We start from the raw sequence: 15,602 nt of genomic DNA on the forward strand, positions 1-15,602 counted from the left end.
TGGGTCCTTTCTCTTTTCTTTTTGATAAGTCTGGCCAGGGGTTTATCAATCTTATTAATTCTTTCAAAGAGCCAGCTCCTAGTTTCGTTGATTTGTTCTATTGTTTTTTTGGTTTCTATTTCATTGATTTCTGCTCTGATCTTTATGATTTCTCTTCTCCTGCTGGGTTTAGGGTTTCTTTCTTGTTCTTTCTCCAGCTCCTTTAGGTGTAGGGTTAGGTTGTGTACCTGAGGAAGTCTCACTGTTTTTAATAGCCAGTCCTACCCAACTTGCAAAATCACCTTTCAGGATGAGCCCAGTCCAGTCCACCCTGCACAGTGGTTTCTGGAAAGCATCTCATGTTCCTCCTCCTCTCAGTTTTACCCTCCAGCATTCCATGCTTTCTTCAGCCTTATCCTCTTCAGGAACCATGTCTAGCAAATCCACCATGAAGAGCCAAAGCATCAGCCACCATGGCTTCAGTGCCTACTCAGCCAGAGTCCCAGGGGTCTGCCCCTCTGGCTTCAGCAGTGTCTCCGTGTCCCACTCCAGGGGCAGTGGTGGCCTCAGTGGAGTGTGTGGAGGAGCTGGCTTTGGCAGCAGGAGCCTCTATGGCCTGGGTGGCTCCAAGAGGATCTCCATCGGAGGGGGCAGCTGTGTCATCAGTGGTGTATATGGCGGCAGAGTTGAAGGTGGCTTTGGCTATGGAGGTGGAGCCGCAAGTGGATTTGGTTTTGGTGGTGCAGCTGGTGGTGGCTTTGGGCTCAGTGGTGGACCTGGCTTTGCTGGTGGCTGTGGGAGCTCTGGCTTCCCCGTGTGCCCTCCTGGAGGCATCCAAGAGGTCACCAACAACCAGAGTCGCCTCACTCCTCTGAACCTGCAAATCGACCCCACCATCCAGAGGGTGAGGACTGAGGAGCGGGAGCAGATCAAGACCCTCAACAACAAGTTTGCCTCCTTCATCGACAAGGTGAGTCAGGAGGACCTGTCTCCACTGGGATTCCAGAGTCCCCAAACTAGACAACTAACCAATGTTCTACCAGGGGGAAACTCGGGAAGAAGGGAGGGAAAAGGGGACTGGGACTTGCTCTCCCCTAGGATGCCAGGTGGGCTCCATGTTCACAACAGGCAGAAGGTGATGGAAATCATTTAAAACCACTGGGTCTCTTACGTGTCCTTCATCATTCCCAGGGAAGAATACTCTACTTTTGATAAGCATGAAGCAAAAGAAGGCAGTGAGAGAATGGAATGGGTTAACATTTACCACTGAAGAGTCTATGATGAGATACAAAGAAAAGGCCAGTCATAACCTGCTCTGAGGCTCCGGGTAGGAAGAAAAAAATGAAAAGCAAAAAGAAGAAAAGAAAGATAATATTATTTTTGGTCCATATGAGAAAAAGAAATATTTGATATGCACAAGTATGTATATTCCATTAAAAATGAATTTATTCTAGAAACAGAGCATGACCATCTATCAAGAATGTTTTCAGAGAGATACTTACACTAAATGGAAGTTTAGATTAGAATTGAATCATTAGAGAACATTCAGCATCCCTTTTACTGACATCCTCTGGAAAATAAAAGCTTTGCACAATGTTATCTGGTAAAAACTATTTTAAGTTACATTTGTGATTCTTCTTGTCAAGAGAAGGAGAGGAAGTGATGAAAAATCATTGATGGCCACAGTAACTTATAGGGAAGGAACATCTCAAAGGTCTTTTGGGGGAATTTCATTGGGGAGATCTGTGGGTTGAGAAGGAAAAAGATTTGGGGAACATGCATCCCAAACGGAACCTCTCTACATTGGTTAGTAGCCCAGCACCATGGAGACCACTCTGACCTATTTAGAAATCTAACAGTACAAACATCTTATTTTCTTTCTATGTCTGGGAAATGACCATCCTGTCTCCTTCTGGGTGTGGTTCCTGGAGCAGTAGAACAAGTTACTAGACACCAAGTGAACCCACCTTCAGAATCAGAGCACCAAGATCATAAGGCCAAACCTGAAGTCTATGTGTGAGCAGTACCTCAACAACTTCAGGAGGCAACTGGAATGTCTTCCCTCCTTTAATGATTGCCTGGACTCAGGGTTCAGATGCATGCAGTCCTGGTGGAGAACTTCAGAGATAAGAGGTTGTTTCTGAAGCCCATATTTCAAGTCTATGAGTGGCCAGGTTTAGTTGTGGGCATGATTGCTTAGGAAAAAATACCCAGTTGAAATAAAAATGGTAAATTATTGCCTAAGAAAAATCAGAATAAACAAAATAGACAGTGGGTTTCATCACCAAGTACACATTAAGGGAGAAAATGAGAGAGTAGTCACTTTCTAGGCTCCGTGAACTGATAGTTCAATTCAAGAACCACCCATTAAATGTGAAAGGTTGGGTCAAGACAGGCTCTTTAAAAATTCTTTACTCATTGGCTCAAGCATCTCTCCTCTTCCTCTTTTTAGATACAAAGGAGAAATCAATAAGCATGAAGCAGCACAAAATGAATTCACCCAAAGATGGTGAGTTTATCAAGATTAGGTGTCTCACTCCCTTTGTTGAAGGCTGGAAGAGTAAAAAGCAAAAGCCAAAAACAGAAGAAAAAAAAGATTTTAATAACATTGTACTCCTGAGCTTTGCGTTTAACCTCTCCCTGACTGTGAATACCATAGATATGAAGAACATCACTGATTTTTACAACATTATGTGCCAGTGATCCTCCAGAACTATTCATTTGTGAAACAGCAGATAATCTTGTGCCATCTACTTTTCTTAGAGATGTAATATTATTTGGTACAAACTTATTAAATGATTGGGAATTAAAAGCCATTGTTCATATGTGAAAGCCCATACTTTCCTTTCTTTCCTTCTGAACTCCTGCAGGTCAAGGTGAACAGACCACCTTGTTACACAGTACCAAGAAGGAAACTACTGAGCTCAACCAAATGATCCTGAGACAGATATCTGAACTTGATGACATCCAAAAGCAGGTAGGATGGAGCAGAGAGTGGGAGTGGGGAAAGGAAGAATAGTACTATCTCTTTACTAGACATCAGCCAGTCATCAACCATCATTTGGACATATTCTGGGCACTAGAACCTACAAGGGAGGAAAGACCATGCTGTCCTTAGTAAGTGCCACTGGGTCTCTCAGGACAAATGGGCCCAATCCCAAGAGCATGATACAAACACATAGAAACATCTCTCCTGGTCACTGGAATAGACTATGGGCCAGAAGCATAGCAACAGGATTGATCTTAGAGGAATGATTGTACTGGGAGCTGCAAAGGAACAAATGGGGAGGAAAGGCAGGCTGTATGAGTTGAGAAAAGATGTTGCAAATCTGCTCATGATTCAAAAAAAGAGGCAAGAGTAAACGGGGAGAGCAGGGTTTTCCAAACATGTGACTCTGAGCTGGAATGAGAGCAGGGTTTCAATAGTCTTATGGAAAATTCACCTCCTCAAGGGACCATATTTTTTAATGTGCAAATTTAGTTGTGGACGTGCCAGACACATTTGTGTCTGTGATCCAGATTTGACTTTGGAGACAACACTCAAAAAAATCCAGTTGTCCAGTTCTTCTAATGTGTAGACTGTAGACCAATCAGTCACTATCCATGTCCTCATACAGGTGGTTAATACAAAAGGCATAGGGGATTAAAAACAAGCTCAGATGTGAAAAGGTTAGCAGATAGTCAAACAGCTAGACAGGAAGATGCAGGGTTCCCTCTCTCCCAATTCTACACTCCAGAATTCTTCCTCACTAGAAAGAAGTGTGGTTAGTCTCCTCTAGAGGACTGAATCTCAAGTTCTTTCTGCCTGTGTTCCTCCTCTAGTGTGCCAACCTGCAGTCCACCATTGCTGATGCTGAGCAGCATGGGGAAATGGCCCTCAAGGATGCCAAGAACAAGCTGGCTGGGCTGGAGGATGCCCTGCAGAAGGCCAAGCAGGACATGGCCAGGTTGCTGAAGGAGTACCAGGAGCTGATGAATGTTAAACTGGCCCTGGTTGTGGAGATCGCCACCTACAGGAAGCTGCTAGAGGGCGAGGAGTACAGGTGGGTAACTCATCACAGAAGCCCCTCAATCATCTTGGATCCAGGTTTAGGATGTCGGGCCATGAACACAAGTTGAAGGCACCCTAGTTATGGCCATAGTGGCTACTCTCAGAGAACCATTTCCAAGGCAGCTTCTCCATGGGCTATCCTCACATCGAGCCTTCCCACTCTGGTCCCTTGGTAGCTCTCTGATGTCTCATGCCCCCCGTGTCTTCTCCCTTCCTAGGCTGAGTGGTGAAGGTGTTGGACAAATCAACATCTGTAAGTACCTTTGCTCACCTCCTTCCCTTGCCCTTGTGCTCCTCTGACTGGACTGAGGCTGGCAGAATGAGCTCACTGTGTCCTGTATGTCTTTGTCCCTCTCTCCTTCACAGCTGTGGTGCAGTCCACCACCATAGTCTGGCAGCTATGGCAGTGCTGGTGGCAATGGCAGTGCCAGCGGTATGGGTGGTGGCTCAGGCCTGGGCGGAGGCAGCAGCTACTCCTATGGCAGCGGCCACAGTCTTGGAGCTGGCTTCAGTTCCAGCAGTGGCAGAGGCATGGGGGGTGGCTTCAGCTCCTCTGGAGGCAGCAGTTCCACCATCAAGTACACCACCACCTCATCCCCCAGCAGGAAGAGCTACAAGCTCTAAGTCCTGCCATCGGCTCTTGGTCCCACATTGTCCCTGTCTACAGCTGCATTGCCCTCTCTCAGGCCACTTCTCTCTTGCCTCAAACGTCCCTCGGCCCTTGAGTTACAGCTGATGTGTCCTCTTTCTCATTTTCACTGTCTACACCAGCTGTATCTGAGCTCCCATCATTCACCATCAGAAGTTTAAAAATCACTGACACTCAGACAAGAACATGTCCATTTGATGTGCCCATCTTATGATCAGCTGTCTCCGTCTTCCACGATTCTGGGGTGAAAATGACCTATGCCCCTCTTGAAAACCGAAACTCAGTGTGGATCATGCTACAGAATAAGGATTCTTCCCTTTGATTTCTAACTGTCCTGCCTGTTGGAGCTACACTCAAGAGTTCCCCATATGACAAGTTGTTATCCCCCCGTGAACTGTCCCTCAGTAGTATTGACACAACCCTCTCAGGCACACATTTATAGTCCTGCATAGTCCTGCAATGCTTGCTTTCTGCTTTCTTTCATTGTGTTAAATAAAGCATCAAATAAAGATTCTGTCAGATTTTGTAGCTGATTACGTATTGGTTCTGAAACTGTCCCATCCCCACCTGATCCTTGTCTTTGCGGAACCTTCTCTCAGCCCCACTGACAACTTATCCTGCTTCATACCGAACTCTGTCAGTCAACATTATGCGATACTAGCTATCCTGTGGGCGGTATGACTCCCAGCAACTATTCAGCCCTCTGCCACTCAGGGCTCTTTCTCAAAATGGAATCTTCTAAAAAGCTTTAGGAGAGAAAGGGAAGTCGGGATCCTGGAAAGTAGATTAGCATAATCTGATAACTGAGGGGTTTTGTTTTTCCAACTGGGTCACTCCGTAGCTTGGTCCTCAGCCTGGTCTCCTCCACCCAAGCCCCAGCCACCGCGAGGAAAACACTGCACTGATCCAGCAGGACAGAGGCCAATTGGTAGGAAGGCAAAATGCTTGGTTTGGCTCTGTGATAAAAAAAGGTTTGCTGCAAAGTTTCTGCTTTTAAGTAACTTCTCGGATGCATCAGCTGAACCAATAACCCCGTGGGGTGGAAGTATTGAAAGCCTGGGAGCAGAGCAGTAAATGAATTGAAATAGGCTCCTTTGCACGCAAAGGCATTAGGGTCACACTGAAGAACTTGACACATGCTGGTTACAATCCATAGAACTGTACACCTAAACACGGGGAATCTGACTCTTTTTAAATTAGGTCATGATTTCCTTGAAACAAAGTGAAGCTGTCAAGAAATTAATAGAATGAGCTAATAAAACCTCCAAGCAGTGTTGGTTGGAGACTTTGTTTTGAAGTGCTGTTGGCAAAAGAGGAGACTGAAAGATGGTCCATGTTGACAGATGGCTCTCAGATTAGCATGGGGGTGGTTCTGGCTGGGGAACACTCTGCTTTTGTGATAGGACACCCAAAAGCCATTTTCAGTGTAAACTTCATGCAAGTTCTGGCAAGCAAAAGCAGATAGTGGAGGCTCATTCATATCTTCCCAGATACTGGTGTCAGGGTTATAATTTTGACTTTTGCACAGAAATGAGCTTCCTATCTTTTAAGCTATGTTTACACAAGTTTATTCTAGAATATGGCTACCAGACATTCCATACCGAGTTATCTGTATGCAAAGGAATAAAATGGAAGAGAAACTTTCACGAGAAAAATAGTAAGTAATTCTGTTATAATAATATTTTGCTAATTTGAAGCCACAGAAAAGACCTCCCCCACCACTCCCTGGGGTAAAGCAAGCTGAAGCAAGCTGCAGTCTAGCTTTATTCCATGGTTGTCTACAGGTAGGAAATGGTCTTACTACTGAACAGGTTAGGTTGCTAGGCAGAAGTTTGGAGCTGAGGGAGACTTTGGAATATTAGTGACCTCCCTACCCTTCTATTATGCAGCTCTAGAGTTTGAGGTCAAGGGTATGGTGGAAGAGGAGCTTAGGAACTGCCACGCTGAACAAAATCCCAAAAGCTGACAGGGAAACTTCTAATGAGTCAGGCTCAGACTCCGGTTCTCCTTCCCCATTTGAGAAGCTCCATAACAGCTGGTTACCCTACAGGCCTCCCTCACATCCTTGAGTAAAGCCCAAATGAGTCCCAAGTTCTACGGAGGCCAACTGCTTACCAGCAGGTTTGATACTCAAGGCAGGCATTACTATCCCAGTCACCTATGAATTGGGCCACCCAGCCAAAACAGAGGACATACAGTTAAATTTCAATTTCACGGAAACAACATAAGAAATTCAGTATGTCCCAAGTATTGCACAGAACATATTTCACCAAAAAATTATGTATCATTTATCTGAAATTCAAATTGAACTGTATATCTTGTATTTTTATTTGCTGAATCTGGCAACCTGAACTACGAAGTAGGTAAATCTGTCCTCATATTGACCTGCAGACAAGGGCATTGGTGGTTGGGCTGCTGCTCTGGATTTCTACTGTAAAGAGGCAGACAGTAGACAAGGACCAAACTTTAGACCCTTCCCTCCAAACAGCCCCCTCCCCCTGCTACCTCAGGCTTCAGTCCCAGGCTGCTGCTACCACCTGCCCCTATAATCAGCTCAAACAACCTCAGAGCCCCCCGGCCTTCATCAGAGTTTTTGTGGTTGTCACTCGTAGTTTTTAGTTCCCGGGCCTTCCACGTGTTTCTAAAATTTCTCAAGATTGATCCTGAGGGAGGGAGACAAACCAGGTCCAGCTGGTTAGCCATCTTAGCAGGACTTTGAGCCATGGATTTTTTTTTTTAAAGACATCGTGCTTATTTATTCTATATGTGACTTATTAAAAGACATTAGCTTGGAAAGAAGGATAAAAGTAAATAAGTTAAAATAATCATAGCAATTGATACTAAAGAGTGGGAATTTGGATAATGGCTCTTTTCCTTTTTGTACGTTTCTGCAACATAAAGGTAAACATCCTCATTTCCACCCACCCCCCAAACACAAACAGACATTTTAAATAAAGAAAAAAATAAGTTATACTTTATTTAAAACTAAAAAATACCACTTTCATTACGTGCTGAATTCATAGATTTTCTCTTCTGCTCCATTGATCTCATTGCATGATCACACCATTGTAATTACTAATGCTTCCTATTCCATGTTGGTTTCTGGTACAGCAATTCCTACTGTTTGTTTTCAATCTTTTCTGGTCATTCTTGTGCATTTTGTTCCATCGGTACAGTTGCTGTTGGGTCCCTAGGCATCTCAAAGAGTTTTTGTGATGAATGAGAACCCTTTCTCTTCCATCGTATTTTCTTATCACTGGAAGGCAGTGCCTGAGAATTACAGATTTCTGGACCCACTCACATCACTATACTTTATCCCAGTTACAATGATGAGGTTAAATGAGTAAGAGACAGAACCAGCATCCAAGGACTGATCTCCCTCCTTCTCCCCCAGGGTTAGAGAGGTATGTGTGGTCTTGCACAGGACTCTGGCTCCATCACGGGGAGAGGTGCAGGAGAGGAGGGACTGAGCTTGCCTTCCCCTACCACTCCAGCCCTTCCTTGCTTTGCCTGCCCTCTGGTGGAAGTGCCATACCATGGGGTGCTGCCAGCAGACACTGGAGTGGGCCCCTCACCTAGCTGGGGGATCTGCCCGCATCTGCCAGATGATGACCTCAGCTGGTGACATACTCACACACTGAGGGCAAACACCAAGCTGCGCTGCCCTTCAGCTTGAGAACCCCAGCCCACACTGGAAGGAAGAGGAATGACTGCTTTTACCCAAGCTGGCGAGCTTACGGCTCTCTACTCCCCCAGCTCGGGACTCTGTCCAAGCTTTATTTTGTCTTGCCTTTCCCTGAGAGCGCTTGCTTGTCTATGAAGCCTTATGTTCCCTACTCTAACTTCTCATTCATTCTTCAATGATGAGGGAGTGATGAGTGGAATGTGATTGTCTTTAGCCTAGGTTACCCTTCCTTCACAAAATATCTCCCAAACCTTATATATACCCTGTGTGGTTCAGCAACCCAACAAAGCTACCCAGCAATACAGTTTCAGATGGCTAGTGGCATAGCCAGATCATAGACACTGCAAATAATTTAAAGAAAGGAGGGAACACTATTAAGTTCATCTTGGATTCAACTGAATCCTGTGCCTACCCTTGAAAAAAAAAATCCCTCTTACCTGGCAGAGCCAGAACACATATACATGTGCATGCTTGCGCGCGCACACACACACACACACACACACACCAGAAGACAAGGACAGTGTGTGCAAAATTATGAAGTTATGTGAGCTATGTCAGATCCACTTTGGAGAGGCTAGGTGGATATCGGTCCCTTCAAGGGGAAATTTAAAAAAAAATTTTTTTTAACGTCTAAGGTATTATTAGCCCCAGGGGTACAGGTCTGTGAGTCACCAGGTTTACACTTCACAGCACTCACCATAGCATATACCTTCCCCGATGTCCATAACCCAACCACCGTCTTCCTACCCCCCTCCCCCCGGCAACCCTCAGTTTGTTTTGTGAGATTAAGAGTCTCTTATGGTTTGTCTCCCTCGTGATCAAGAGGAAATTTTTTAAGATGTAGGAAAATCATAGTTTAAAACCAAATCCTTAAATACCACAATGCCTAAACAACCTTATCAGGATGCAGAGTATGAGTGCTTATCTCAAGAGACATTAAATGCTCCAGAGAAAAAACAAACCAAAACAAACAAGAAAGAACTCCATTTATTGCAGAATCATATCTTCTATATCATTCCAGAAAGAATCTACAGAAGTCTCACCACTTCTCTGGAGAGAAGATTTCCCTGTTGACCATTAAAGTCCAGAGGCCCTCGGATTCTGACTTGAATTCTTCTAGCTGAGGTTTAAGGGTATCTGCTGGCAGCTCCAACAACAACCAAGAAACTGACTGGTCTACTGTAGTGCTCTTCCCTGCTCCCCATACCTCCTATTTCCCAATTCCCTCATCATATTCATTAGTCTCTGGGCTCACTCCAAGTTGGCCAACTCTTGCTTAATAAACCAGCCCTCAGGGGGAGAGAGGGGGAAGGAAAAGCATTTTGATGCATTCCTTTAAAAGGAGTTAGTGTCTCTCATTGGCCCAATGGGAGCATACCCAGAATACCCACCACAGGAAATCACGCAGAGGCTGCTGAGACACCTGTCTGTGGGGTCACGCCCCCTTTCACCCTTTTTCCGGGAAGGCAGGTCACAGCAGCATCTGGGCTGCTCAGATAAAACCTGCATCAAATACGTGGTGCTGGGCCTTTCAGAACTGCTTCATCCCAACTGATTCCAGAAACATGCTTGGGTTTGCACCCTTGAAGCCCCCCCTGCAAAGCTGCATATCCATCCATTGCCCTTTGAGTGCACACAAAGAAAGCCAGCTAATTCGAAGTGTCCTCTGCTGCGTGGCTTCCTCTAAGAAATGGGTTTTTTTTTGGTAATCATGAGTCATTCTTTTTTTTTTTTTTTTTACATTTTTTACCCTCTGTCTCTGGGCTTTCGAGCGTTTATCCCTCTTAAAGCAGAGCACAGAGAGCTACCTGCTTTCCAGTGTACCTTGACTCAATCACTCCCAGCTTAATGGCTCTCAGTTTCCTGACATCATCATCCATTGTCACTGTCCTCAGCATCAGTGTGTGCTCACGTGGTACCCACAGGGCAGCTGGGAGTCAGGTGGCCCAGTGTGACAGCCACCATGAGGCAGGAACTCTCAGGCCCTCCAGGGGATAGTGGAAAACACAGCCCCACATCCAGAAGCAACTGCCCATAGAAACTCCCCGGTGAATGATGCAGCAGAGATGTCTCACATAGTAAGACACAACTTTACAGACAAGTGGGTGTGCGTTCAGCAGATAAATGCAATCCCATCTTGAGTATCCACAGATGGATTCACTCTGTGATTTATCCATGAGAAATGCTAAACCAAGCCAGTGCCCCAGTCTCTCCTCTTACACTCGGGCTGCGTTCTCATACATGTGCCAGAAACGTGGTCTCTGGAGCCCACAGAGGGAGTCAGGCCCATGTGAAGCCCTCAAGGTCCATCCTGTGATCGGATCACAATGTGCACGGTTTGAACTGCAGATCTTCAGTTCTGTTCTAGGGCCTCTTACATGACTCTCACTGCACCATAGGCATCCATTTTCTCTTCCTCACAGCCCAGTAGGCCCGCGACGGGGAGAGTCACGTGGAACAATGCCTTTATGTCTAGCGCACTGAGGAGTGCTGTGACATGGACCCAGACCCTGTACAAGGGAACAGGAGACGACAGTCCTGATTCCAGCCTTATTCTCCACTTCATGTGGGACTCCAGGACCTCGCTCTCCTCATCCAGAAATGGGGAACCTCTTGAAGGCATGTCATGAACTTTTCTAGAGCTGAAGTAAACAGCAAGGTCCAGGGGGTCTAGACCCCAGATCACAGCCTGCTCTCCAAGGAGGAGGGATCCCTGCCCCGCATCCCAGAGCTCCCCATGCACAGGCCGTGCCTGCTCGTGTTCACACAGTGACTCCCTATCATGGTGGCTCCTTTACTTGAGGCAGTAGGGATAACAGCGTCTCCTCTGCTGGGGTAGCCCAGTACCTAGTACACTGTAGGTCCCAACCAGTATTCATTGAAAGAATAAATGAACAGTTGAACAGATGCACCTCGGTTGAAGGCACCGGTCAGCAGTACCCCTCGGATGTGACCAGGAGTGAGGGATGGCACTGGAAGGCAAGAAGGAGGGAAGGGCTTCCGTGCTGTCCAAGTTTACGAGACCCTGAGGTGGTGCCAAGCCCTGCACAGCTTCTGGCTATTACTTCCCAGCTGGTGACAAATACCCCAGACCTTGAAAGCACCCCTGAGCCCTGGAAGGAGCCAGTGGATGGTGTCAACAGCCTCCCATGGTGCAGCAGTGTCATCCAGCCCACCCAGCCTGTTCCCATGGACCGTGGCAGCGTGCCATTCCACCTGTCCAGGGTTTCTGGGTATTGTGCTCTCTATTCACAGAGATCCAGGAAGAGCCATAGGGGGCATTCCAGTCGCCCCCACTTTCCTCTGCCAGCAGTGTCCCTGTTTGGCTGCTCCTCCTTGGCACCAGCGGGAGGGACCTGGTGAAGCGCCCTGATCCAGGGAACAAATGAAGCCATTAAAGTGGTCAGAGGTGGCAGCCAAGACACACCTGAAGCCTGTCTTGTCTGAATCCCTATGCCTGCTTTCTGTGGGACCCACAGGGGGGCCTGGAGATGCTGGCACTGCACCATCCCATGCCTCCAGGAAGGGACCCAGCTGTGCTTCCTGGGCAATGGGACTTTTCTCACTGGCTGTGAAGTGAGGGAGGCTCCGGGCAAATGTGGGCAGCCCAGGGAATTAGGACTCCTGCTAGGCTACCAGACAGCTGCATCGCCTTTAGATGGCTCTTGTCCTGGGTGCCCTCATCACTGAGGCTCCTTCGGGCTCAAAGGCCTGGCCCTACTCCTTCCTGTCACTTCTCTTCCTAGACACACCCAGTCTCTAGACACACCCAGTTGCTACCACGTCGCGTCAAGACTGTTGTTCCATGAATGTTCTTAAGACATGCGTGTCCGTGTGTTCATGCTTTGCACGTGCACGTCTGTTGGGTGTGTCTGGAGAAGTTGATTTTGGAGGGAAGGGGCTGTTCCACCATCACTTAAACACAAACTTGAATGAAAAGAGCATCCCGTTTTGTCACTAAAATTGGCTGAAGGGGACTTGAGGGCTGCCCTCCCGCTTGCCCAAGGCACACGCCTGCCCATCAAATCTGGGCCCCATGGAAAGGCCTGATTATATGGACAGTAGAAGGGAGTGGATCAAGCGAGGTCTGGCCATGAGCAAGGAGAGGTCCCAAGTGGTGAATCTTGGTGGCTTCTTGAGAGTGACGGGCATATCTGGTGCCCTTTGGACAGCAGTGATTGCCCCTTAACGCAGTGGGAAGGGGACCGTGGGATGGAGAGTCTGACCCCCTCAGGGGCAGACCGGGTGGTGCCTCTCAGATGTCCCAGACATGAAGGGAGTGGGCTGCCCTGGCATGCACCAACAACCCAAGTGGGAAAGGGTTTCTGGTTGCAACGTCTCCGGCAGCACCACAATAGAACTCTCTTCTCTCCATTCAGCCCCTGGGAGTTGTAAACTGGCAGAGCCACATGGGATGCCCCCCTACCTGCCCCGACAGCCTCAGCTCCCCTTTCTCTTTCAGCACATACTCCAGGAGGAAGGTGCTGTGCACACTTAATTCACCACTGTATCTCCCGTGCCTGGAACAGTGAATGTCTGTCACACTGTAGGTGTTGAGAAATAGTTATTAACTAGAGGAGCGGTCCATCCCTGTGTATGGAAGGATTGGGGGGGTGGTTTGGGGCTTGCGTCCTCTGAGAATGTACTCAGGGACTTGGCTCTGTGCCTCAAAACTGTCTGCTCTAAGGAATTACCTAATCCCTTCTGTCCCCACCAAGCCTGCCTTACCTTCTCTGGCCTTGGCTGGTTGGAAGCCAAATCTCCTTGGTTTGCCCCCCCAACTCCTTCGGCCTCGGGAGGCATGCCTCCGTGCCTTCCTTGCCTCCTCCACCGACTTCCACAGCCCTGATTGCCACTCTAGCCTGGTCTCCTTGAAATCTACCACCACCAAGGACCTCAGTGTCCCTCTGGGGATGGGAGAGCCCACCCTGAGCTGGATGAATGGGGAACAACCTGGGGCAGCAGAGCACACACCATAGCCCTTGACCCACCACTCCCCAAAACCTCCAGAAAATTCCTCCGGACAGACCCAGGAACACCACGTTGTAGGAACTCAGGAGATGTGGAGAACAGAGAAGAGTATGTAGTTCTTCTCTGAACTAGTCAACCTAACTTGGGTGAACTGCACCTTCCATATGGGGTGGTAGGAGGCAAATCCAGGGCAAGGGGTGGTGGTGGAAGAAAAACAGCCTTAACCCTCAGGGGTAAGCTAGCTCCTGGACCACCAGAAAACCAAAGCGGTGGAAATACACAGTGACGGGCAAGCCTGAACAGGTAGTCTCAGGAAACATGCAGAAAGGGGTCAATACCTGTGCGCAGTTCATCTGAGAAGCCTTCTTGAGGGTGACGTGTAGGCAGAATTATAAAGGAGGTTAATATCAAAACAGACAACCTTCCATGGCAGAAAGGAAAGAAGACGGTATTAATAGTCTCAAGTTTTGAGGTTTTGAAGGGGACAGTGACACAGGCTATCAGGGAGGCTGGGGTATCCTCGGCATTCATGTAGACATCGTTCACTGGAGAGAAAGCCACCATGAAGGTCAAAGGCCATAGAAGAGGGAGTAAAGGAAGAACAAAAGTCAGAGGCTTTTCCATTTCCATCTATGTCACCAAAGTCCGTGAGGGAGACAGTCCAGCTCTGGAAACAGTCCGGGTGGAAAAATTAGAGAGAGGAGGGAGGGGAAGAAGGGGGCCGCCCCAGACACATGATAAATGGAAACAGGACGAGAGGTAATGCCTGGGAATAGGGTTCCCCAAGAGGGCATAGGGAAGAAAGGAAGGACCCAGGCAGGAAGGCGGACTGGAGTCAGCTCCCACACAGGAAGCGTGAGGGGAGAAAGTGGAGGTGGCCCCACATTGCCATAGGCTACAGAGCTCCCTAAACCTCTCCACTGGCCTCTGTTGGTGGAAAGCTCTGAAGGGTTTCCTCAGCACAGGTCAGGAAATAAGTGTCTCTTCTCTGGGAGAAAGATTATCATGAGATGAATACGGAAAACAAAGACAATTATTCTTTCCGCCCCAGACGCATGAACCACCTGGCTCAGACCTGGGCACCCCGACAACCCGGTGAGAAAACTCCCATGTTCCTCTTGCCCTGTATCAACAAAAGCTATGATTCATAGGTTCCCTGTGGAAACTGAGACTCTCAAACAATCTCTCCACGGAGGAGAGCTCCCCCCACCCCTGCTCGCTTCAGCCGCAAGGAGGAAAGAGCTCCATGAACCAGGGCCAAGCTGTCATTCCAGGCCGGTGAGCGTCAGCTAGCCCATCATTCCACGTGCATCTCTGAAAGGACACCTGTGTGGGAAGACCAAGGAATCTGGCTCAACTTCTCCATAGATGGGTACCACTGGTCTGTTGATTTTACCATTCAGGGACACAGTTTCCGGCAACTGAATATACTGCCATTCCTCTCTCGCTTTGCTAGCTTTTGAAACCAGTGCAAGGAGCAAGCGGTCAGTAAGATAAAAGAAAACCTAACAATTTCTCTGTTTGGCTCCCCCACCCCAGGGTAGAAGCAATGGGGTGAGAGGAAAAGAAAGGGGAGGCCAGAAGTTTGCAGGCTTCCTATTGGTTTCCATTGACGGCGATGTGGGCTCAGTCCACAAGACGAACAGGGAAAAACAAGACAATTTCTTGGGCACCCTCCACTTAGTGCAACCCCCAGAGCTCTTACGATCAAGACTGAAGCCAGGGACCCCCGGCCTTCAGCCGGAGTGATCAGTCTGGGAAGTTTCTGGAATAAGGCAGCCTCAGATAGAGCTGGGAGGCAGTTTATGGTACATCACTTTTGTATAAATTAATGAACTTCAGTTCTGTCTTCCTACTCATACCACAAGCCTGTTACTAAAGAAAAAGAACGTGTATGGTGTTCGTTTCAAATCCCCACCAGACTTGCCACAGGGAGGGACATGCGGCTGGCTCTTCATTCATACGTGCTTGATGCACCAGAAGGAGAGAAGTCTCCACAAATGCTTCCTTGGCATTTGCACGTCCTAGGCATTGCAACAGTTGTTTTCCCACACGAATCCTCGTCACAAACCCCACTTTACAGACACCTGAACTGAGGCTCGGGGAAAGCTCGTGCGCAGCGCAGGGTCTCACGATGAATAAGTGGGGCTGGGACTCAAACCCATCGCCCCACACTCACAGCTTCTCTCTGCAGCAGACAGACAGAGGGGCTGGTCCCAAGAGTCCTGTTGTGGAGCAGACAGGACATATGTGTGTGCATGGCCGCC

The 15,602-nt window shown here is 47.9% G+C and overlaps 1 pseudogene; it reads left to right on the forward strand.

Annotated features, from left to right (window-relative positions):
* The first annotated feature begins 409 nt into the window (after positions 1 to 409).
* Positions 410 to 4,682, forward strand: LOC116878753 (annotated as a pseudogene).
* The last annotated feature ends 10,920 nt before the right edge of the window (positions 4,683 to 15,602 follow it).

Source organism: Lontra canadensis, unplaced genomic scaffold (assembly GCF_010015895.1).
Source record: "Lontra canadensis isolate GAN:19392208 unplaced genomic scaffold, GSC_riverotter_1.0 scaffold59, whole genome shotgun sequence".
In the NCBI taxonomy this organism is placed as follows: Eukaryota; Metazoa; Chordata; class Mammalia; order Carnivora; family Mustelidae; genus Lontra; species Lontra canadensis.